This window comes from Megalobrama amblycephala, linkage group LG7 (genome assembly GCF_018812025.1).
Source record: "Megalobrama amblycephala isolate DHTTF-2021 linkage group LG7, ASM1881202v1, whole genome shotgun sequence".
Classification (NCBI taxonomy): Eukaryota; Metazoa; Chordata; class Actinopteri; order Cypriniformes; family Xenocyprididae; genus Megalobrama; species Megalobrama amblycephala.
The window spans coordinates 6,838,072-6,861,565 of record NC_063050.1 but is presented as its reverse complement, the minus strand read 5'-3'; the positions used below and the strand labels follow the sequence as shown (position 1 = coordinate 6,861,565).

Here is a 23,494-nt window from a genome sequence, read left to right as displayed (position 1 = left end):
ATACTCAGAAGTTTGACACTATGTAATCTATGAATCAGGCAACTTCATGATAACTCTATCATCAAAAAGCAGTCAAAAATCATCTGATCAGAGTTTCTTCTGTACTTTTTGCTATAACAAACATGCATCAGAAACACAGAGTTGAAGCAGTCAGAGAAAAACTAACATGAAAAGTCAAGGATCAAGAGCTTAACTAAAGCAAACGCTGACCTCCATAACAGTGACTCCAGACTTTCTTTTTCAATAAGATATCAACATCTAAACCTCTGTTAATTCTCAATAAGAACCTTTGTATACAAGAAATAAAGTCAGTAATAAGTGAAGATGCTGAGATCTTGAGAGATCTGTTAGTGTTTAATGTGCTGTTGCTTCCAGTCATTTGAATCAAATCAGGAAATACCTGTAAAATAGAAATTTGTTTTTTTAACATTTAAAGAATTTTTTTTTGTTAAAGTTTTTTTGCACTTTATTCAAATTAGGATATTTTACCTTTAATTTTATGGTCTTTTATGCCAGTCATTGACCGTTTTTCTTTAACGATTTTTTTTTTAAAGTGAAGGTTTAAATCATAATAATTGATCATAATAATTCAGGTTTATTTAAATTAGGATATTTTACTTTAATTTTTACAGGTTTGATTGGCTGCCATTCATTTGACCGTTTTATCATTTAACTGTTTTGTTACTGTTTAATTACTGAATATTTTTGTAATTTTACATACATTTGTTTGTAATTTAAGAAATTTACTGTATAAAAATTACAGTATGTTTTCTGCAAAAAAATATGTAAATTATTGTATTTTTTCATTAATGTCATAATACTTAAAGGATTAGTTCACTTCTGAATTAAAATGTCCTGATAATTTACTCACCCCCATGTCATCCAAGATGTTCATGTCTTTCTTTCTTCAATCAAAATGAAAACATTCCAGGATTTTTCTTCATATAGTGGACTTCAATGGAGTCCGAATGGTTGAAGGTCAAAATTACAGTTTCAGTGCAGCTTCAAAGGGCTTTAAACGATACCAGACAAGGAATAAGGTTCTTATCTAGAGAAATGATTGGCCATTTTAGAAAAAAATACAACTGTATATGCTTTATAAACACAAATTATCACATTGCACATGCTTTTGCTTTCCATTTTCTTCAAAAAGCTTACGCTGTATGTCCTATGCCTTCCCTATTCTACTGACGGAATGAACGCGGTTGAAGTTTCCTTTTTTCTGTAAGAATTTTATGTCAAGTAGCCAATTTTACAGAGTTTTGAGTATAATTTAAAAGAAAAGAAAATGATTGTAAAAAAAATCAGTTATTTTTTTCTTTACAGTGTATAGTATAAGCTGATTAGTAGGCCAAGGCCTAAATATAATTAAACTGAAAGTCTGTACATTGTAACAAAATGTCTTACCATGGTGTAGTAAATCACACACTGAGAGCAAAATAATGAGAAGCTTCATTTCTATCACCTTTTTTTCAGAGAAATGAATTGTGATTCAGTCACCTGTAAAAGTCATCTGTTTCTTTTCTTTAGCTGATGTTTTCACACTAGTGATTTCACACCAGCCTATACATCGTTTTCATTTTCATTTTCAGTTTCTCGTGCTGAGCATACATAAATGGAAATTTCAGTTTTCTGGAAATGTGGGTGCACTGTAAAAAAAAAAAAAAAAAAAAATCCTAAATTTATGAAAATAATTGATATTTTTACAGTCATTTTCTTTTATTTTAAATTATACTCAAAACTCTAAAATTACAAATATATTTAAATTAACAACTCTTCTGTTATTTTAACTATTATGGAATTAACAAAAAAATAGAGCAATTCACATATGTGTTTTCTGTTTATCTACCACATGCGTGCACATCTACAAAGACGCATATCTGTCTCGAGTTTCGATCATTAACGCAGCAAGCCATATTATTTTATAAATGTACAGTGGGTACGGAAAGTATTTAGACCCCCTTAAATTTTTCACTCTTTGTTATATTGCAGCCATTCGCTAAAATCATTTGTTCTTTTTTTTTTTCCTCATTAATGAACACACAGCACCCCATATTGACAGAAAAACACAGACTTGTTGACATTTTGAAACAACTGAAATATCACATGGTCCTAAGTATTCAGGTGCTATATATTTAACTCAGGTGCTGTCCATTTCTTCTGATCATCCTTGAGATGGTTCTACACCTTCATTTGAGTCCAGCTGTGTTTGATTATACTGATTGGACTTGATTAGGAAAGCCACACATCTGTCTATACACTCCAAAAAATAACTCATTGGATGAACTCAATTTAATTGAGGGCAGGTTTTCCATCCAATAAATATGTGTGACCCCAACTCAAAAAAGACAAATTCATGCAATGAAATGTAATTGAGTTGGTCCAACTTAATTTTATTAAATACAGTTTAAATGAAATTGATTCATTTATAAAAATAATTTTATTTATGTTTGTCCAACTCAAAATAAATCATTTAGTTGGACACAAAACTTGGTTGAGGTGTTTTTATTTAAAAGTCAATAAAAGCAACAGTTATTTACTCTAAAACAACCACAATATTAAAAACAATGGAAATATGCACTATCAGTGGTCAATATGAAAAATAAACATTTGCTGTTTAGTAATGAATTATTGCATTCATAATTTTGAAATATTAATTAGCCATTTAAACATTCTTTTAGCCAATGTTTTTATCCATAGCAACTTAGAAATAAGGAACAATTCATCTTAAGGAGGCAATAAACACAAGAAGTGCTAAAAAATACAAAGATTCAAACATTATTCAGAATAGTACAAACTAGAACAGAGAGGGATTTAATAGTGAAAGCATAGTGTTTTTTTAAGAGTCAGCAGGATGCCATTAAGTGTTCATGGAAGAGATGAGTTTTCAGTTGTTTCTTGAATATTGTCAGGGATTCAGCTGTCCAGTTAGGGTTAGAGAGATTGCAGATGTTCGAAGAGCATTGCAATAGTCCAGTCTAGAAAGGACAAGGGCCTGGATGAGAAGTTGTGTTGGACGCTCCATTAGGAAGGGCCTGATCTTCCTGGTATAGTGCAGTGCAAACTTAAATGACAAAGTTGTCTTTGTAATGCACTGTAAATAATGACCGTGATTTTAACAGTAAAAGACTGTAAAAATGCTGCGGTGAAAAACTGTTGATTGGTTTACAGAAAGTTTCCGTACTATATACGGTGAATAACTGTAATAGATCTAATGGTACATTTAATGTAATTTTACGGTAAAATACCTTTAAATTCACAGTTTTTGTAAGTGAAAAATAACAATTCATTGTAAAATTTACAGTGAAAAAACGTATATTGACATTCCCACAATTCCCTGCGTGATACTTCACATTTTATATATTTTCGTTGAAATAACTCTGTTTCTTCTTAGTTTTTCTCATTTTTTTCTAATCAGTTATGTACATTAGGGTTTTATGTTACATCTAATGTTGTTAAATTAATGTTTATTGCATTTTTAAAATTTCATACATGTTACCATGATGGTGTTTAGTGTGTGTGTGAATGACACTGTGTGCGCCTTCTATATATTAGTATTGTGCTTCTCAGCTTGTGGAAAAGCTGCTTGTGATGAACTTTGATTCATCATGTGACTCTCATCACCACTGTGTTTGGTGACTGTCAGTGTATTATAAAGGTACAAAACAGATATTAGTACTTCATTAGGTTGGTAAATTAACATTATATCAGTTAATGAAATACGTTATTTTACCGTAAATTTAACAGATTTAAAATGTAAAATTCACATGTAACTCCGTAAGTATGTTTACGGTTTGATGTCATTTTTACAGTATTGTTCTGGTAACCACAGCTGCCGGTATTTTTCCGTAGAAACAACGGGATTTTTTTACAGTGTGTGGTCTCTGAACGTCAGCTGGTCTTCAAAGATTACCACAAGGAATTACAGTTGATGAGCCTAGCTGGATGGTGAAATCATGCTGAATCGTCAGAGTGGCTGGGAAGATGAAAAGTTTTGTCTTTGCCAGATTGAGTTGAAGGTGATGTTCTTGTATCCATGCCGAGATGTCCACCAGGCAGTCCAAGATCCATGCAGCTACTGTCAGATCATTAGCCTGAAATGAAAAGTAAAGCTGTGTGTCATCAGCATAGCAATGGTAGGAGAATCCATGTACCATTATAATAGTATATAGTACAGGTCAAAGGTTTGGACATGTTACTATTTTTAATGTTTTTGAAAGAAGTCTCTTATGCTCATCAAGCCTGCATTTATTTGTTCAAAAATACAGAAAAAAACAGTAATATTGTGAAATATTATTACAATTTAATGATAAAATATATAACAATGAAACATTTTAATTTGAATATGCTTTCAAATATAATTTATTCCAGTGACTGTAAAGCTGAATTTTCAGCATCATAACTCCAGTCTTCAGTGTCACATGATCCTTCAGAAATCATTCTAATATGATGATTTATTATCAATGTTTGAAACAATTGTGCTGCTTAATATTTTTTTTTATAACCTGTTATACTTTTTTCAGGATTCTTTGATGAATAAAAGTTAAATAACAGCATTTATTTAAAATAAATATTTTATAAAGTCTGTAATTTTTTTCTTATTTTTTTTAAAGAAATTAATACTTTTATTCAGCAAGGATGTATTAAATTGATAAAAAGTGATAAAGATTATATTGTTAGAAAAAGATTTCTATTTTGAATAAAAGCTGTTTTTTTTTTCTTCATCAAAAATTATCACAGGTTATAAAGACATTAAGCAGCACAATTGTTTCAAACATTGGTAATAAATCATCATATTAGAATGATTTCTGAAGGATCATGTGACTGAAGACTGGAGTAATGATGCTGAAAATTCAGCTTTGATCACAGGAATAAATTATATTCTAAAGTATATTAAAATAGAAAACCATTATTTTAAATTGTAATATTTCACAATATTACAGTTTTTTCTGTATTTTTATAATAATAAATAATGGTAGCCTTGATCAGCATAAGATTCTTCTTTCAAAAACATTAAAAATAGTAATGTGTCCAAACTTTTGACGGGTATTGTAAATGAATATATGGAGAAGGGAGGGGTCCCAGAACTGACCCTTCAGGTACCCCCATGACCAGAGCTTGATTGAAAGACCTACATGTGAGATTCACACCAGCAATGTACAGTTCCTGTGATGCCCTGCGATGAGAGTGTGGACAAAAGTATTGGATGGTTAATGGTGTCAATCCAGTTGTGCCAGTCTATGGAAAAGACAGAAAGAATGAATGAATGAATGAATGAATGAATGAATGAATGAATGAATGAATAAATAAATAAATAAATAAATAAATAAATAAATAAATAAATAAATAAATAAATAAATCTAGTAATAGAAAAAAAACATACTTTTTGTGTGGAGGGGTGTGTCTGCCACATTCACAATCCTAAAAATAAGAATAAAAGTATTATTACACACCATATTTAACAAAGTACATGTAAAAATCAGATTATTTGAGCAAATATGACTTACTATCACAAGGATGTAGTCACAATGATGTTAAATGACGTCATCAAACTGTGAAAAAGATGTAAATTTTATTTGAATAATGTTAACGTATTAAAACAGACGCTTTTGATTATACAGTGTCCCAACTCTGATGCTCCCCATAACACATAAAAAATGTAAAAAATACACAAGACTTAACATCAGAGACACAGATCCATCATTTTAACAAAAAACAACAAAAAAATCTAGATAATGTTGGGTTTGCGATGTTATAAAATGGCGGGAATGCCACAGAACTAACTAAGCTAAAGTGTGCAGCAGTGACATTGATGAGCGCGACGTTCAAGCTGGAAAAAAGTATGAAGCGTGCATAATTAGACTTGGAAATATTGCTAGCCATAAATTAATTTGAATCACTTTGTTCCCTGGGCTAGCAAACTTGATTTAAATTGAGTAACGTACGTTAGTCGATCGCAATCCAACGTTTTCAACGAATGAAATCAAGCCAGCTAGCCAGCCAGTTAGCGATAGTCAAATTCTGGACCGTACACTGGTCTTGCTCACTTACAATGCTATTTTGCACATTGCGTGAGTCTGAATTTAAGCGAAGGTGTGTTTGTATCCAGTTGTTAAAACAATTCACCTCGATTAATTATTTTAACGCTGTATTTCACCCAACATATTTCACTCAATATTATAATATACACATTCCTTGGCATTGAGATCTATTTTTAAACACAAAACAACTAGTACTTACCAGCAACGAAGATCCAAAAGCAGAGAATCAGCCGAGACGGTCGCCCCTTCAGCCAGCATGAGAAAATGGTGCCGGCAGTCAAACGAGTGCGTTGTTTGAGCGTGTCTCGCGCATGCGCAGAAGGCACTCCCATTTCCCAAATCAAATTAAATTTAGTTGGTCAAATTTAAATAAATTTCATAGATTAAACTATTTAAATATTTTATGTTAGACTCATTAAATATAAATACGTATTACTCCTAATTAGATATGTTTAAGTAAAGTGAATGAAATTTAAATGTGTCATATCTATGAAGGGCCTGAATTCTGCTGCACTTAAGGTTCCTAAGAGCACAGTGGCCTCCATAATCCTTAAATGGAAGATGATTGGGACGACCAGAACCCTTCCTAGAGCTGGCCGTCCGGCCAAACTGAGCTATCGGGGGAGAAGAGCCTTGGTGAGAGAGGTAAAGAAGAACCCAAAGATCACTGTGGCTGAGCTCCAGAGATGCAGTCGGGAGATGGGAGAAAGTTGTAGAAAGTCAACCATCACTGCAGCCCTCCACCATTTGGGGCTTTATGGCAGAGTGGCCCGACAGAAGCCTCTTCTCAGTGCAAGACACATGAAAGCCCACATGAAGTTTGCCAAGATGGTGAGAAATAAGATTCTCTGGTCTGATGAGACCAAGATAGAACTTTTTGGCCTCAATTCTAAGCAGTATGTGTGGAGAAAACCAGGCACTGCTCATCACCTGTCCAATACAGTCCCAACAGTGAAGCATGGTGGTGGCAGCATCATGCTCTGGGGGTGTTTTTCAGCTGCAGGGACAGGACGACTGGTTGCAATTGAGGGAAAGATTAATGCGGCCAAGTACAGGGATATCCTGGACGAAAACCTCCTCCAGAGTGCTCAGGACCTCAGACTGGGCCGAAGGTTTACCTTCCAACAAGACAATGACCCTAAGCACACAGCTAAAATAATGAAGGAGTGTCTTCACAACAACTCCGTGACTGTTCTTGAATGGCCCAGCCAGAGCCCTGACTTAAACCCAATTGAGCATCTCTGGAGAGACCTAAAAATGGCTGTCCACCAACGTTTACCATCCAACCTGACAGAACTGGAGAGGATCTGCAAGGAGGAATGGCAGAGGATCCCCAAATCCACGTTTGAAAAACTTGTTGCATCTTTCCCAAAAAGACTCGTGGCTGTATTAGATCAAAAAGGTCCTTCTACTAAATACTGAGCAAAGGGTCTGAATACTTAGGACCATGTGATATTTCAGTTTTTCTTTTTTAATAAATCTGCAAAAATGTCAACAATTCTGTGTTTTTCTGTCAATATGGGGTGCTGTGTGTACATTAATGAGGGAAAAAATGAACTTAAATGATTTTAGCAAATGGCTACAATATAAAGAGTGAATAATTTAAGGGGGTCTGAATACTTTCCGTACCCACTGTATATATTATTATTTTATAGTTGTATAAAATAAAACTGAAAAAAGCCTTCATAAACCTTCCAAACAGTGGATTTGAAATATCACTGAGTCCTCCTTTAATGGGTAGCCTTAATGAATTTATCAGACGTGTTGAGTGTAATGGCTGCTTCAGAGCTTTTAACTGCTTTATTTTTTACTAACCACATGGCAATGTTTTCGGTTAATCACACTAGCTGCAAGTGACAAATAACTGTTGAAGAAATAACCATATTTTCACTTTAATTAACATAGCTGTAAAGTAAAACTCACTAATTTGCAAGTACTGTTCCCCTATCCCCCGCCCCATTCCTGATTCTCTGTGTCTTTTTCTGAAGAGATTTACCTGCAATGCTTACCTCCTGGTCCCACTGTGTGTGCTTCCTTGATTCCCTCCAGCAAAGAACAATCAAAGACTTTTATTCATATCCTTCAAGCTTCAGCTCTTCACTTTTGTGCCACTCTAAGTGCATATCGCCAGACTGTTGAATATCCATTTATCAACAGTCACAGTTAAACAGCTCATCATCATGACAAGCTTCATTATCCATTCTCTACTTTTTGCTTGATGTGTTGAAAAAAGGATGAACACGTCCAATTGTTTTTTTCGAAAGTTTTATTTCTTGCAAGAAAAGTCAGACAGTCATACAGAAACACAAGTAGCTGCAGTGTGATTGGCTAGCAGTGAAATAGCCAAGTATTATGCTGCATTCACGCCACCTTTTATTTACCTAAATCTTTAGATGACAACACGTGAAAGGTTGTAGTGATGAACATTGTAGCCAATCACAGACATGTTGAGCGCATAAAAGCAGTGATATTGTCATTGCAACTCAATTTCTGTACACTAACAAATGCTTTCATCTTCACTAACAGTGCAAACATGATGTAACTAAGAGATTCTTTGAATAAAACGGGAGTTTTGCGCAACAGTCACTGATAAACTCGTGCTGTTTGATTGACAGCTTCAGCGCTTGCTGCTCCAAAGATTGCAAAGGGAGCTTTCTTTGATCACTTTCTTTATATAATTTAATCACCGTTATAACAAATTATTTTCATCCTAATAAGAGAAACAATACAAGTTGACGTTTAGTCATGGGTTTGATTTACTGACACAGACAAAGAACATCTGACTGTACATGAATCATTACTATCAGATCAGGCATTAGAATGAACACAGTTACTTACATGTTGCATTACTGTCGAGTCCAGGCACTGCACAATATAATCCTCAATGGCATGTTTATTGCTTGGTAGCTCAATCTGGTTTAGCACCACATAGGCCTATGTTACTTAGGCTTCTTATTCTATTGCATGCCATGTGCAAATCAGTGAGCGGGGCTAAACAGGCAGTGATGAAGTAGCCGTTGATCTTCTTCTGCGGAGGCGGTGCTTGCTGCCCTTTGCCCTTTGTCATAGATCCTCACTTTGTAAATCCTGTCGTTTGCTGGGTCTGGTGTCAATTAAAGCTTTTATTGGACTAACAAGGAAGTTTTCAGCACTGAAACTTACAGGATATTCTTATAGTATGATGACCTCTTATATGTCAAAAGCTCAAGGAAAATTTGATTTCTCATTTAATCACCCCTTTAACTAGGACACATCCTTCTGATTGAGAAGCACCTGTCTTTATGAATGGGTCAATAAATCATTTACTCACTGTGTGTGTTTGTGTCAGGGAGGAAAGAGAGAAAGCGATTCAGAGCTGGACTAAGCCTTGCAAACGATATGACTTCATAGCATGCAGTGCCACTTTCAATGACTTTCTGTGACATTTGCAACTAATCTGTAACACATGCCTCATCTTTAGTTGGTTGAGGAAAAGGCTGAAAAGTTTTTTTTTTTTTTTTTTTTTTTTTTTTTGCTGTTGTATTCAGTCTTTCAAGACCTGCATCACAGCCTGCACATGGGCCACATGCTGGTAATTTAAGGTAAAGAGTCCAGTTCTCATGTCAATAATTCACACTTTTCAGAGAAATGTGTAGCAGAATAGGAAGAAGCCTTTCACCTCAACCACAGACGAATTCCGAGCACAAGCTATGTGGCTAACAAGTCAAACTTAACAGCAGTATGTCTCAGTTTGACACAGAATGAGCTGGTGGTGTCACAAGTTATAACTGAATGATTACAAAAACATTTAAAAAGCAATTTGCAATTTTATTTTTTTCTCCATGAGATTTAATCACACATTTCTACTCTTCTACTTTTACATATAACATCTACTTTTACAGATATGTAAAAGTAAAAGACTATTAATAGTAAATGATAAAAATGAAGAATGTTCTCCAATGTTGAGAACAGTTTAAGACTAAATAAAAGCTACTATATATGTAACACAATACAAAAGCTTCAGAGGATGTGCCTGAGGAGGATCTTCATATTCATATGTTGGGGGTGGACTCACAGACCACAGCTTGAGCTGAGCTGGGAGAATAGTCTTATTGGTATCAGACTTTTTACTGAACTATTGGAGGATGTTTCAGATGTTAGTTATGATCTGTTTGTGCTGGTGGAGTCAGATTGGTAAGTTTAAAAAGCATTTTTTATTGCTTAATACAATGATGGACATAAATTCCCCAGCAATGAATAATCAGTGCAAATGTTTTCTTTTTTATGAACTACAAAAATCATGGATATATACTGCTCAAAAAGTGCATTAAGGGATTTAGATTCAGTGACAAAGGTGCAAACAGGTGTGCACATCAAAACAACCCAATACTGGGTTCAGGTGCAGGACAAATAATAAACAAAGAAAAAAAAAAAAATGTCTGCACACTGTCTGCTACAAATCAACATTTCGACCAATCATGTCTTCATTATGATTCATTATGCTTACTATTTTGGTCCAGTGAACATGTTTCATCTAATATTCATGTTCTCCAGGTGTGTTTGGTGACTCAGTGTCACTGATGGAGGGAGATTCTGTTCTTCTACTCACAAATGTTACTGAAGTACATGAAGATGATGACATACTGTGGAAATTTAGCACTGAAATCTCTCCGATAGCTGAAATCAGTAGAGCTGCTGGAATCTTCTCCATATATGATGATGTTCTTGATGGGAGATTCAGAGACAGACTGAAACTGGACGATCAAACTGGATCTCTGACCATCACAAACATCACAACTGAACATGCTGGAGATTATCAACTAGAGATAACTGGAGCACTCCTGACAACAAAAACATTCAGTGTTTCTGTCTATTGTGAGTACAGATGATCAGTCATGCCCTTTTTATGAACTATTTACCTATTAAAATGTTTAATCATTTTATATTTTCAGATCACAGAAACACTTACTGTAACTGTTGTTACTGTGTGTTATCTGACTACACACCCACTCAAAACACTGAACAAAAAATAAGATTGTTGACTATAGCTTTACCCGCATTTCTCTGTATTCTCGTTTTCCAGCTCTCGTCACTCCTAACATAATCAGAGACTCTTCACAATGTTCTTCATCATCATCATCAAATTGTTCATTGGTGTGTTCAGCTGTGAATGTGAGTCATGTGACTCTCTCCTGGTACAAAGGAAACAGTTTATTGTCCAGCATCAGTGTGTCTGATCTCAGCATCAGTCTCTCTCTACCTCTGGAGGTGGAATATCAGGATAAAAACACCTACAGCTGTGTGCTGAACAACCCCATCAGCAACCAGACTCAACATCTGGACATCACTCAACTCTGTCACACATGTGCGGGTACAACAGTGCTGATATGTGTTTATGTTCACATTCACTTACATTAATATCTCTCTTAATTATCACAACACATTCCTTCAGGTCCCACAGAAGGCTCTGTATCTCAGACAGTGCTGATCTCTGCTACTGCTGCTGGATTTCTGTTGATTGTAGCTGTAATTGGGATCTTCTGGATCTGCTGGAAACAAAGAAAAACAAACCAAAAAGGCAAGTGTTTCCAACTGCTTTCAAACTACACTGTAAATCATTGACCTGCAAATTAAAGGGCACTTGTTATGCCCTTTTTCACAAGATGTATTATAAGTCTCTGGTGTCTCCAGAATGTGTCTGTGAAGTTTCAGCTCAAAATACCCCACAGATCATTTATTATAGCTTGTCAAATTTGCCCCTATTTGGGTGTGAGCAAAAACACTCCAGAAGAGGGCGGAGCTTTAACAGCTCATGTTCAGTTGCTCTACAACAACAAAGCTGGAGAATCTCACACAGCCACAATGAGGATTGTCAGTAACGGTGTTCAGCCTTACATTGTTCAAACCGGAGTCGACACTGATGGAGAGACTCAGGAAGACATTAAAACTTTTAGATTGCATCTGGACATTTCTGAATGGTAATTGGATAAATGTGCTGGCCTTTGCAAATAAGCATAGCGTTTTTAATGTCTTGTCTTTACAGAAAACATACACAGTTTTTCAAGACAATCACCTATTACACTGCTCTTTACAAACGTGTGGTTATAAAGTATATAAACAGGTTTTAAAATAGACGACATACATCTGATCTCAAAGACAACAAAAGCTTTAGCCGCATTTGTTGTGGAACTGGCTAAAAATCATAAAACATAAACAGTGTAACACTTACTACTTCTGGAGGATCATGAACAGTTGGCACAGATCTAGGATTGCTTATGAGACATTGTTTATCTCTTCTCTTTTTTCTGGTCTTGTTTCTCTGTCCTTCAGTGATTCTGCTTGTTAACAGCAGGTGTTCATCAGTGTCTGAATTCACTCACTTTTCATTCACTCTGTCAAGTGGACTATATTAGTGAACTACTGTAGTGTAGGGAATAGTGGATGAGGGTATAGGGTGTGATTTAGAACACAGCCTCTGAGTGTCGACTTTGAGTGATGTATATTCACAGTATATTCCTCTAGGCTACTTTCTTGAAAATTACAAATATTACCCTGAATGCATTGTTTTCTATGGTATATTATTGTTTTAATGGAAAATAGTATTTTATTGTCAGTAATTGGCCATTTTTACAGCAAGGTTTTACAGAGCTTTTAATCAATGAATAGCCATAATTATCATTTAAACACAATCTCATTTTTTGACAGCATCAATAACACATACTTTGTAAGGAAATGTATCTAGTTAAGACTGAGTTTGTTGTTGTTTAATGCATCTGGTAATTTTGTTGAAACAGTTGAAACTGGTGATGAAGAGATCATTTACGCTGAACCTATATTCCACCAATGGGATGCACCTAAACTGGTAAGCTGATTTATATCAGTGTGTCTCTGTGAGTCACATTTTTGTGTTTTCATCTGTATAATGATTTATTACATACATCACATACAAAACTGCAACATAAGAGATATTTATAAAAGCCACTATAAAAGTATCATTTAGTGCAAGAAACACTAACAGATATCCTGCTCATGCACATAATTGTAATGTAGGGAGCGGGGCAAGCGGAGTTGGAGATTCACGTGCAGGCTTTACTTACAGGAGAGCGTAGTCGTACAGGCAGTAGGTCAAACACCAGCACCACCAGCACCAGCAAAGGGTCACTGATGGGAAACAGGTGTGAGTGCATGATTAGTTCCTAGATGGGGTATTGTGGGAAATGGAGTCCATATAATCATGTTGATGAACACGGACCCAGGGCACACGTAACAATAATATAGCTGCCAACAACCCAAGCACAACTACACAAAAACTCAAAGATAAAAGAAATCCTACTAAATATTCAATATAACCTTTCCAAATCTTTCAAATGTGTTTAAATGTTTAAATAGCTGATGTCATAAGACTGACCACATTACTTAGGGAAACAGGCTAGATATTTCCTATGAATCATTCAGGAATTCACATGATACACAACCAAAGAAATTGGTTAAGTGTCTAACCACATGATTTTGTAAAAAAAAAAAACAACAACAACAAAAAAAAAAATTACACTTCAGAAGCCATATCACCCATGTAGCCCAATTCTGGTTGCCCACTGAAGCTAAGAAGGGTTGAGTTTGCTCAGTACCTGGATTTGGTTTGCTGCCGGAAGAGGTGTTAGTAAAGACTAGAAGAGGGGTACATCCTGTGGTCTGTGTGGGTTCTTATGCCCAAGTTTGGTGATGGGGACACAATACTGATGAAAAAAAAGAGTGCTTCACATTCAATCTCAATCAGTCTTTGGGATGCCAATATTTTAATATTGTATCTTATTTCATGATTTATATATATATATATATATATATATATATATATATATATATATATATATATATATTTGTTTGTTTGTTTTTTTTGCAGAAGGTTAAAGAGGAGGATCATGTGGAGCCTATCAGCATTAGAAGATGATCTTTAAACCATTTATAAGTACCAGATCTGTCTTGACTATAGGAACCTACATGGCCATGCACAGACATTTTGAGGGGTAGTGGTCATGGTTGTGCTATAGTTGAGTTTTAGGATTGGGGAAAAGAATCACCACAAGTAGCACTAAGTCTGGCCCAGTAAAAGTACAAGGTGTTGTACTGTACAGCCAATTTAGCATTTTTGTTTTTTACTCTTAAAACCTCAAAACTAGGCTGCATTTTTATCTATAGTATGTCATGTTTAATTTATCATATTGTGGTTTGACCTGTTGTGCAGACATATAACTTGAACATGTGATGTTTACTGGAAGTCTGTGGTATCAGTTCATGCATGTGTGTGTGTGTGAGTGGGTGGGTGTTTGAGGTGTGAATGTGACTGAGAGGAAATTCTTACCATTATGACACTCATAGAGCCCTTTTACACTTACCTTACCATTAAGACCACTAAATTACCGGTAATGTGTGGACGCAGAACGAGATTACCGGTATTGTCACACCACGTGTGTGTTGAATGAAGTGCATGACAGGAGAAGTCCAAGTTAATAGTATTTAATAAACAAATCCAGATAAGAGAAAACATAACCAAGATGAGAATGGACAAGAAACTGAGATACAGGGAGTATATACTAGTACAAATGAGGGAGCTTATGAGATGATGAGATCAGTGATAAACAGGGCAAAAGTGAAGGACATAATTAATTAGACAGACTGGGGAAAACTAGGTCACAGGGACTGAACCAAAAACACAATGACAACAGAACCCAGCATATATATGTTACAGTACTCCCCCTCCCCCAAAAAATCCTCACATCGTAACTAGACCAAATTAGTAGGGAGGGGCTTTGGAGGAGGGCAAAGAACAGAAAAAAAAAAAAAACAAGACGAGTCCAGAAAAAACAACTTAGTCCAAGAAGGAGTGGATAGTGGGAGGAGCCAAAGGGAAGCTAGGAGCAGGAGGAGCCAGATGTTTATCCAGAGACCAGCCAGGATGAGGCCCCAGTGCGGAGTCAAAAGCGGGAGAAGCCATGGTGTGGACCACTTGGACAGTACCCTGGGTACAATTGACGAAGATACCGCCACCGAAGTTGTAAACACTGGTGGAGCTGACTGGTCGATGAGCCCACATGTGACCGATGGCACTGAGACCGAGGTTGAGCCGTGGTGACGGGCATCCGAGGTGGAGCCGGAAAACCAGAAAACAGAGCTGGTGAGACAGAGCCAGATGGAGCCAAAGGCACAGGCAGGACGAAGACTGACCAAGGGGGAGCCGGAGGAACGAGCGAGACCGGAGAAGGTGTATGGCTGATGGATTCTGGTGGAGCTGAGGGAGGGAGGACCCAGGGTGGAGCAGATGTATCCACAGGCCGTGGTGGAGTGATGGGCACAGAGTCTGGATGTGGAGATAGGGGATCCTGTGTGCCTTTATGGAGCTGGTGGTCTGAAAACACTCACAGCATGTGGGAGATGCAGAAGGGCTGATGGACAGTAGCGGAGGCGGGGTTTAGGAACTGGCTGATTGAGGAGGTGGAAGAAGGCTGCTTGGTGGGAATTCTGGAAACTGAAGATACAGGGGGCCCTGGAGATACAGGAAGCTCTGGAGATACAGACTCTAGCAGTGGTCCGACCTCGGTCTGGTTTGGGCTCGTCCGTCGTGGCAGGCTGGTCTCCACAGTCTGCGGTGGGTGCAGGAAACTCCATTGTGCTGGTAGCAGTCAGTGGTGGATGGCTCGTCTCTGGCGGTGGTGGAGTGATATCAAAGGCATCTATGCTGCCTTCAAAAATAAACAAGATGAAAGTATCTCAGGAGACAGAATGTGGCACAATCACTGGATTCAGACATGCCTTGTCGCCTTCCTACCTCTGTATCCTGCCTCCGGAGGTGGCATTTTTCCGTTTCAGACGCAGCCAGTGAGTCTGAAGAGCTTGATTAGATGTTCAAGCATGTTTCATTAGTGTTGGAGCTAAACTCTGCAGGAATGTGGTCCTCCAGGATCTGAGTCTGACACCCCTGGCCTGTGTGCACAGATACTACTGGTACTACAATGATGCCAAGTAGTGTCTTAACCAGGAATTCACCCTCCAATAACCCTTTAAATTAGACCGTGTGCTCATATTGCTAAGGACTGAGTTGAACAGTTGAAGTAGTTTCATTTGAGTAAATGTCAAATGTTGAATCCCAAAATGTTAACGATGATCAATCACATTTTATAATTAACATGACAATCACTCCAATCAGCAACAGTCACTGAATAAAGTTGGTTTGAAATGTTTCAAATTCAGAGTTTGAAAGCACTGAATATTTGTGATTGAATCAGATTTAATAAACTTTGACCTCAGACTCTAATATCAAAATTATTAATGCTTCAATTGTTGGATAAGTTAAATAAAAAATGTAAAACACTTTAATATGATTTAAAAATAAATAAATAAAATTAATATGTTTTACAAAGGCAAGAATCAAAAAGACAGTATTGGTACTCATACTTGATCTCTAATGCTGCAGTTGATTTTATATTTTTACTTTGTTGATTTGTGAAGTTGACTTGTGTTTTAACTGTCTCACCTGTGAAGTTCCCATGTGGTGATAAAAATAAAGATAAAAGTAGAATAATTCTTTATAATGTACATTTATATCATGCCCTGACTCTAGACTGACCTCATCAAATCCTACTTGAAAAGTTTGATCAAAATATATTAATGACACTGTAACTCTGTGACAGAACAACTGATGTATTATTGGTGTTTATTTGGAATGTTGTTGTCACACACATGACAAATACAAGCAGATGCACTAACATTTGCCCAGATTCATGAAGTTAAACACAGATCTGAATCTGTTGTGTATTCAGGGACAGATAGTCATATTAAGTGAATTGAACATCTCAATTAAACACAAACTTCTTTTTAATCAAACAATGTTTTGACTGTGAAAACATTTTCAAATCTAAAAAAAAAAACAAAACAAAAAAACAAGGAATCTCATATTCTCTTCATTATATCAGCTGTATGTAATATTTGTCATTTAATTTGCTTGTCCAATGGTGTTAGTTTAACAGGGATTGTAATTAGAGCAACATAAAGCCACCAGCAGAACAACAGCAGCAGCACCACCAACATATTCCTGCAACATTGTTACACCTTTCTACTTTGGTTATTAGTTTAAAGATGAATGGCACCATCTGGTGAATCTTTATAGATAATGGCCAAAAAATTTTGTGCATCAGGAGATTATTGCAGATACAAGTAACTTATAAAATGTTTTATTTAATGTTTATTTAGGAAAATTCATGTAATTTTCTCTTTATGTGGGTTATTTTGTCTTTTTGCCTGAGTATTGGTAACTAATAAAGAGTTTCTTGAATAAACTCAAAGACTCTGTGCCTCTTTATCTTTTATCTAATATGCTGATTTATTACAGATGTTGGAGAATATTTCAGGTTTCTCTGATGAATAATTTATGAATAATTTATTTATTATTCTAACAATATAAGTCTTTACTATCACTTTTTTTAATCAATTTTGCTGAATGAAGTATTAATTTCTTTCAAAGAAAGAAAAGAAAAATGACTGACCCCAAACATTTGAACAGTAGTATATATTGTTACAAAAGATTTCTATTTTAAATAAATGCTGTTCTTTTTAACTTTTTATTCATCAATGAATCCTGAAAAAAGTATCACAGGTTCAATAAATAAATAAATAATTAAGCAACACAACTGTTTCCATCATTGATAATAAATCATCATATTAGAATGATTTCTGAAGGATCATGTGACACTGAAGACTGGAGTAATGGCTGATGAAAATTCAGCTTTGGACTCAAGTACGCACATCACTTACACAAAGAGATCAGAGATCACCCTGCGCACACAGAAAAATTCAGAAGTACAGAAACTTATCAGCGCCGTATACAGCAAATAAACTAGCTTAGCTATAAATCGTTATATTTCTCTGCAATGAGAAGGTAACTGGTTTTTAAGTAATTAAACTCAAAGCTTTAATGCTAATAAAGAATCACACGCATCTGTCTCTCTCTTGATAATTAATTCAAATATATGCTATAATTCATTCATTCATTCTATGTCTGATTCAAAGTGGACAGAATGCGAACGAACCATAACTGACAAAAATCACTGTCATTTTTACCTTTCCGGTCAAATATTGCGCTGTCAATATTTGACATGACATAGCTTTAAGTCGTCAGAGCTGGCAAATGGCCATGGTATAAAGATGAATAATCCATGTCTAGCTGTGCATTAAATTAGTATCTGGGTTAACAGAAATACTGGAAACATTTTAAAAAGGCTACACTGAGTAAAAACCATACAAGATCTTAACCAAAAACATCACGCATCGCTGCATTTATTTCCATCAAGAGGTGCATCATTGATTGGTCAAGATCTTGTACTCACAATGCAAGACGTTATTACTCAGTAAAGTCTCTTGGAGAAAGACTTGGACTCAAGGTTAAGGTCAGGACTCGGAGCAGGGGCGGCGTTTCCATACGGCAGTCGCCATACCCTAGCGTGATTTCTACTGACCGAGGGGACTACGGTCTACTGGTGTTTTATTAGTGATACAAAATAATCAGATGTCAGTCTATGAAGTTTATCAATGATTCATTATCCTTTTTGGACCTGTATGATGGTTTTTGACTCATTTTACCTCAAGCTGTTCTGCATAGAGGGGAAAAACTGAGAGTTATTAAAGCAGGAGCTAACACACCTGCACTAAAACCTCATGCATTAGATGTTTGTCCAGCAACTGATCACACCCTCTTTGTAAGGAAGTCAAACCAGGTTTCAGTTTGACGTGCATGTTTCATGTTGAGCTGCTCAAATCACACCTCAGTAACACCTTGAGTGATCATTTTACCTGTTTTGTTTCCATTCACTACAACTAAATGATTGTAAACCATTTTATAATCCATAATCTTTATTTACCATGAAAAGTTTAGGGTGATTATTAAGGCATCCTTTTGAGCAATCTTGCCGAGTGATGTTGCTTGGGCACTTTCCCAGTGAGAGTAGGCAACAAATTTCTATCTGGATACTTTTATTCTCAATCGCAAACACCATCAGACACAGAGCACGTGTGTGTTCATTAAGACAGTCAAACTGGGAGGATTCACCCGTGAGAGGATTCACACCATATGTTTTCAGACGCTTTTTAGATCAAACACAGAACTAGTAAAGAAAATGTTTTACATGCTTCTTTTGTTCTGTTTGTGCAGGAGGAATCTGATTGGTAAGTTATGAACATGTTTTCATGGCTTCATTTCTTCAGTTTCAGAACATCAACTGCTGCTGCTGTTCAAATTAGGGATTTGCATTTGCTTTCCTTCCCAGATCAGTAAAATCAAACTGAGGATTACTTTGCTCATCTGTCTGTTCATTTATGTGAACTTTTATCTTTTGTATCTTTGATGCTGTTCTTATTTAAATATTGCTTTAAACTGATTTCAGGCTTTCTAAACCGAAACAAACTGGGATCAAAATCTTTTCATGTTCTTCAGGTGTGTTTGGTGCTGAGACAAATGAAATACAGTCAGTGTCAGTGATGGAGGGAGATTCTGTCACTTTAAAAATAAATGTTACTGAAATACATGAAGATGATGATATACTGTGGAAATTTGAAGATGAAAAGTCTCTCATAGCTAAAATCAACAGAGAGGCTAAAATCTCCTCCACATATGATGGTCCTGATGGGAGATTCAGAGACAGACTGAAGTTGGACGATCAAACTGGATCTCTGACCATCACAAACATCACAACTGAACATGCTGGAGTTTATCAACTAGAGATAAGTGGAGCGACACTGACATCAAAATTATTCAATGTTTCTGTCTATGGTGAGTAGAGACATCATTTGTCCTTTAAATATTTTATTTATTTTTTAAATTATATAAGATATCAGATGTGAGATCACAAACACACTCACTAACTCTCATTAAGTTTTACTCAGTGCATTAAACCAGCATTTTGAATTAAGATTTCTCCATGCATATATCAGCACTGATATATGTGATTATTTACTCACCTGATCTCTGCGTTCTGTTGTTGATCAGACTGACATATTTGCTTCTTTATGATTACAGCATTGGATGGACCCTGTACTTCACATCCAGTCTCAGACTCTCTGATGCTGATCTCTGCTGTTGCTGCTGTTGGATCTCTGTTGATTGTAGCGGCAATTGTGATCTTCTGCATCTGCAGGAGAAACAGAAAAACTGATCAAGAAGGCAAGTGTTACTTAACATTTTATTTTTTTTTTACTGGTTTTTTTTTTATTTTTTTTTTACAATCACTAGTACACATTTCATTTCTTAATAGTTAGATAATTTTTCAAAACTCTTCACACAATTCTCCTAACCAACCTTCAGCTCTATAACTAACAAAACACTTCATTCATGTCTCAAATCAAGTCATTACATACACTGTAAAAAGTAATACGCTCTATCTATTCAATACAATTTTGGCAACAGATTACAAGCAATATTATTAATTAAATTCAGAATATTAGAATTGAGTTAGAATTATTCAAATTAGTTCCTTAAAAGTCAACCATTTAAAATGTGTAAAGTTAGCAAACAACATTACAAAAACCACAAACTGACAAAAAAGCAAAGAGTCAAACTGCCAAACTCAACATTGATGTTGATCAACATTGATCGCCATAATGTTCGATAACCAAACGTGTTCAATAACATCAACATCAACATCTAAACCTCTTTCCTTCATTGATTCTGCTTGTTATCATCAGGTTTCTTCAATGTTGGCAATAAAAAAATAAAGACTTCTTAGTTCATCTTTGACGTCTGTATGTTATTTAGATATTACATTTTACTTAAATTTTACTCGTTTTTAATGTTGCACATTTAAGGAATTCATTTGAATAATTCTAACTCAATTCTATTTCTTGAATTGAATTATTAATATTGCTTGTAATCTGTTGTCAAATTTTTTGGGGTAGATATAGCGTGTGACTTTTTACAGTGTAGGTTTTCACCCAACAAACACTATCACTGATTACACAACAACCTAAAACCACTAACAACAGGCAGCATTATACAATATTTTCTTTTGTAAAATTTCTTTAGAAAACAAGAATGACATTCTTTACTTTTTATAATTTACTGCAGTTTATGTTAGTCCATATTTACATTACAGTACAAAATTACTCCTATGTTTTCCCCTTTGTAAAGATGGTAATAAGAATGAAATTTGTAACACTTGTGAAGATGTTTAACTACATGCAATTGCTTTGAAAGTATTCGATTTGTTACATTAAGAATATATGTCAGTATTAGTATTACTGTAGAAATGTTTCAAATATCTGTCTTATTCATTTTTGTATTGTGCTAGATTTTGACCTTAAGTTTAACAGTTTTGAAAAGAGCATGTAAATGTGTGCAAGTTGGTTTATACATAAAGTTTTGGTGGTGTTTATGTCAAAGTGATAACTGAATTTATGTAATTTAACAGTAATTTAATCATTAAATGCATTTTGTGCCAAAGCAATGATAAATGATTTTATTGTATTATAGTTGTTGTTGTTAATAATGAAGCAGTTCAGACTCGTGACGGTGAGATCACTTACGCTGATCCGACATTCTACAAACTAAATGAACACAAACTGGTAAGTTCATTTTTATGTGTTGTTGTGCTTTATGATGACACCCACATAATGCAAATATTAATAAAGACTCTAGATTAGTTTTGTTCTATTGCTCTGATGGATTCAGTAGATCAGTGGTAGAATTGGTGGGTTGAGACCCAAGAAATGGGTATAAGCCTTGTAAATCACACTTCTGCTGTAATGCATTTTTTTTCTGAATGCAATTCTATTTTAATTCTGTTTAATTTAATGCATTTTATTAAGAAAACATATTAATTTTTTTATCTTGTGTGATGTTTTGTTTTTTTCAGACAGCTACAGAGGAGAATCGTGTGGTGTATGCGCCTATCCGCATAAAATAACCCCTTTCTTTTGGCATTTGGATTTTGTATCTCTTATTTTTAGAAGTTCTGGACATCTTCCAAGGTTTGGGATGGTTGAGAGTCCACACAGTCTATCTGAACTGCACACAAATTCTGACACAAAACTCTAATCATTTACATATAATATGGTTCACAGCATTCGGGTACCAGATCAGTTTGTGTGTTGTGGTCTTGTTCTCTTAAATGCACAGAGACATGTGGTTTGATCTGTTTCTTAAAAGAAAATATATTTCCCTATATATGAATGATTACTATATTAAATGATTTAATGGTATATTTGAAAATATACAGAATAATATATTGCGTTAATATTACAATATAATGAATAATACATAGGGAATTCCCACTTTTCATGTATTGAAAAATATGTAACAATATAATATATCATAATGTATGTAATTTTATATTCAGCAATACACATCATAATATATAGATGTATATGTGATATATATTATGTAATACATTTCTTATATTTTATAAATATTTCATAAATGTTTAATATTTTCAAGCTAATTAACAAAAGTACACCTGGATGTGCTGTGCTGAAGAGTGCACAGATATTACTTATTAAATAAATAAATTATAGTCTTAATGGTGTCCAGCCAATCATCAGTCTAACTACAGGCTCTACTCTTCAGCAGAACGGTAACCCCAAAAACTCGCACAGACTAAAAAAACAAACAAACAAAAAAAAAATTCCAAAATAATACAACATTAAACGCTAGATCTAGATCTTTTCAACTGCAACCATGTGTAGTTAGACAGAAACAATTGTTGTGTTTGAAAAGGAAATCAAGATTTTTGTTTTGAAAGGCCGAGAATCAGTGTATGGTTTTACAGATTTAGTGTGTGGTTCTGCTGTTTGACAGTCAGGTTTCAGAAATTGTGTGACAAGTAAGGATTTTGTGTGTAAGCAGTTGAAAAAAACTGTAATATTCATTTTAACATTTACTCTCCTTTAACAATTAGAAGCAATGCATGCTATAGGAACTAGAAATCTGCTGTAACTCATTCTGTGAATGTGTGTGTGTGTGTGTGTACATACATTCACATTTATATGGGAATATGTATGTGCAATATATGTACACAATAAAGGATACAACTTTATGAATATTACATGTAATGCTATTTCTAAATATTTTTAAATATCAGTATATAGCCATACATAATAAATGCATATATTGCATTATATTTAAAAATATAATATATGGAAATGTATATTGCATTATATTTTGCAGTATATTCTCATATATTTTTGTTCTGTAAGGGTAAGAGTGCCTATTATTGAACATTTGCAGCTAATGTGCATAATGTGTGAATAATATTTGAACCACTCCTGTTAAAGTGAAACTCACTGCTAGCCACTCCATCCATGATGTTTGACAAATAATACATTCTCTGAAGTCAAACACTGATATTGCTGTGAAACCTTACTGCATATGTGATATGTGCAAATACCATATATTTCTGTAAATGAAACATTAAAAAGAATATACTAGCCTTACTGTT

General features: G+C 35.1%; 1 protein-coding gene and 1 long non-coding RNA gene across 2 annotated transcripts in view; one reads left to right on the top strand and one right to left on the bottom strand.

Moving 5' to 3' along the window:
* The window catches only part of LOC125271626 (junctional adhesion molecule C-like), a 75,856-nt gene that overhangs the window by 23,552 nt on the left and 28,810 nt on the right, over positions 1-23,494 (bottom strand). The window lies entirely within an intron of this gene.
* On the top strand, positions 11,336-11,576 carry LOC125271633. The gene is made up of 2 exons (XR_007185673.1): positions 11,336-11,385; positions 11,473-11,576. It is a non-coding gene; the product is annotated as an uncharacterized LOC125271633 (long non-coding RNA).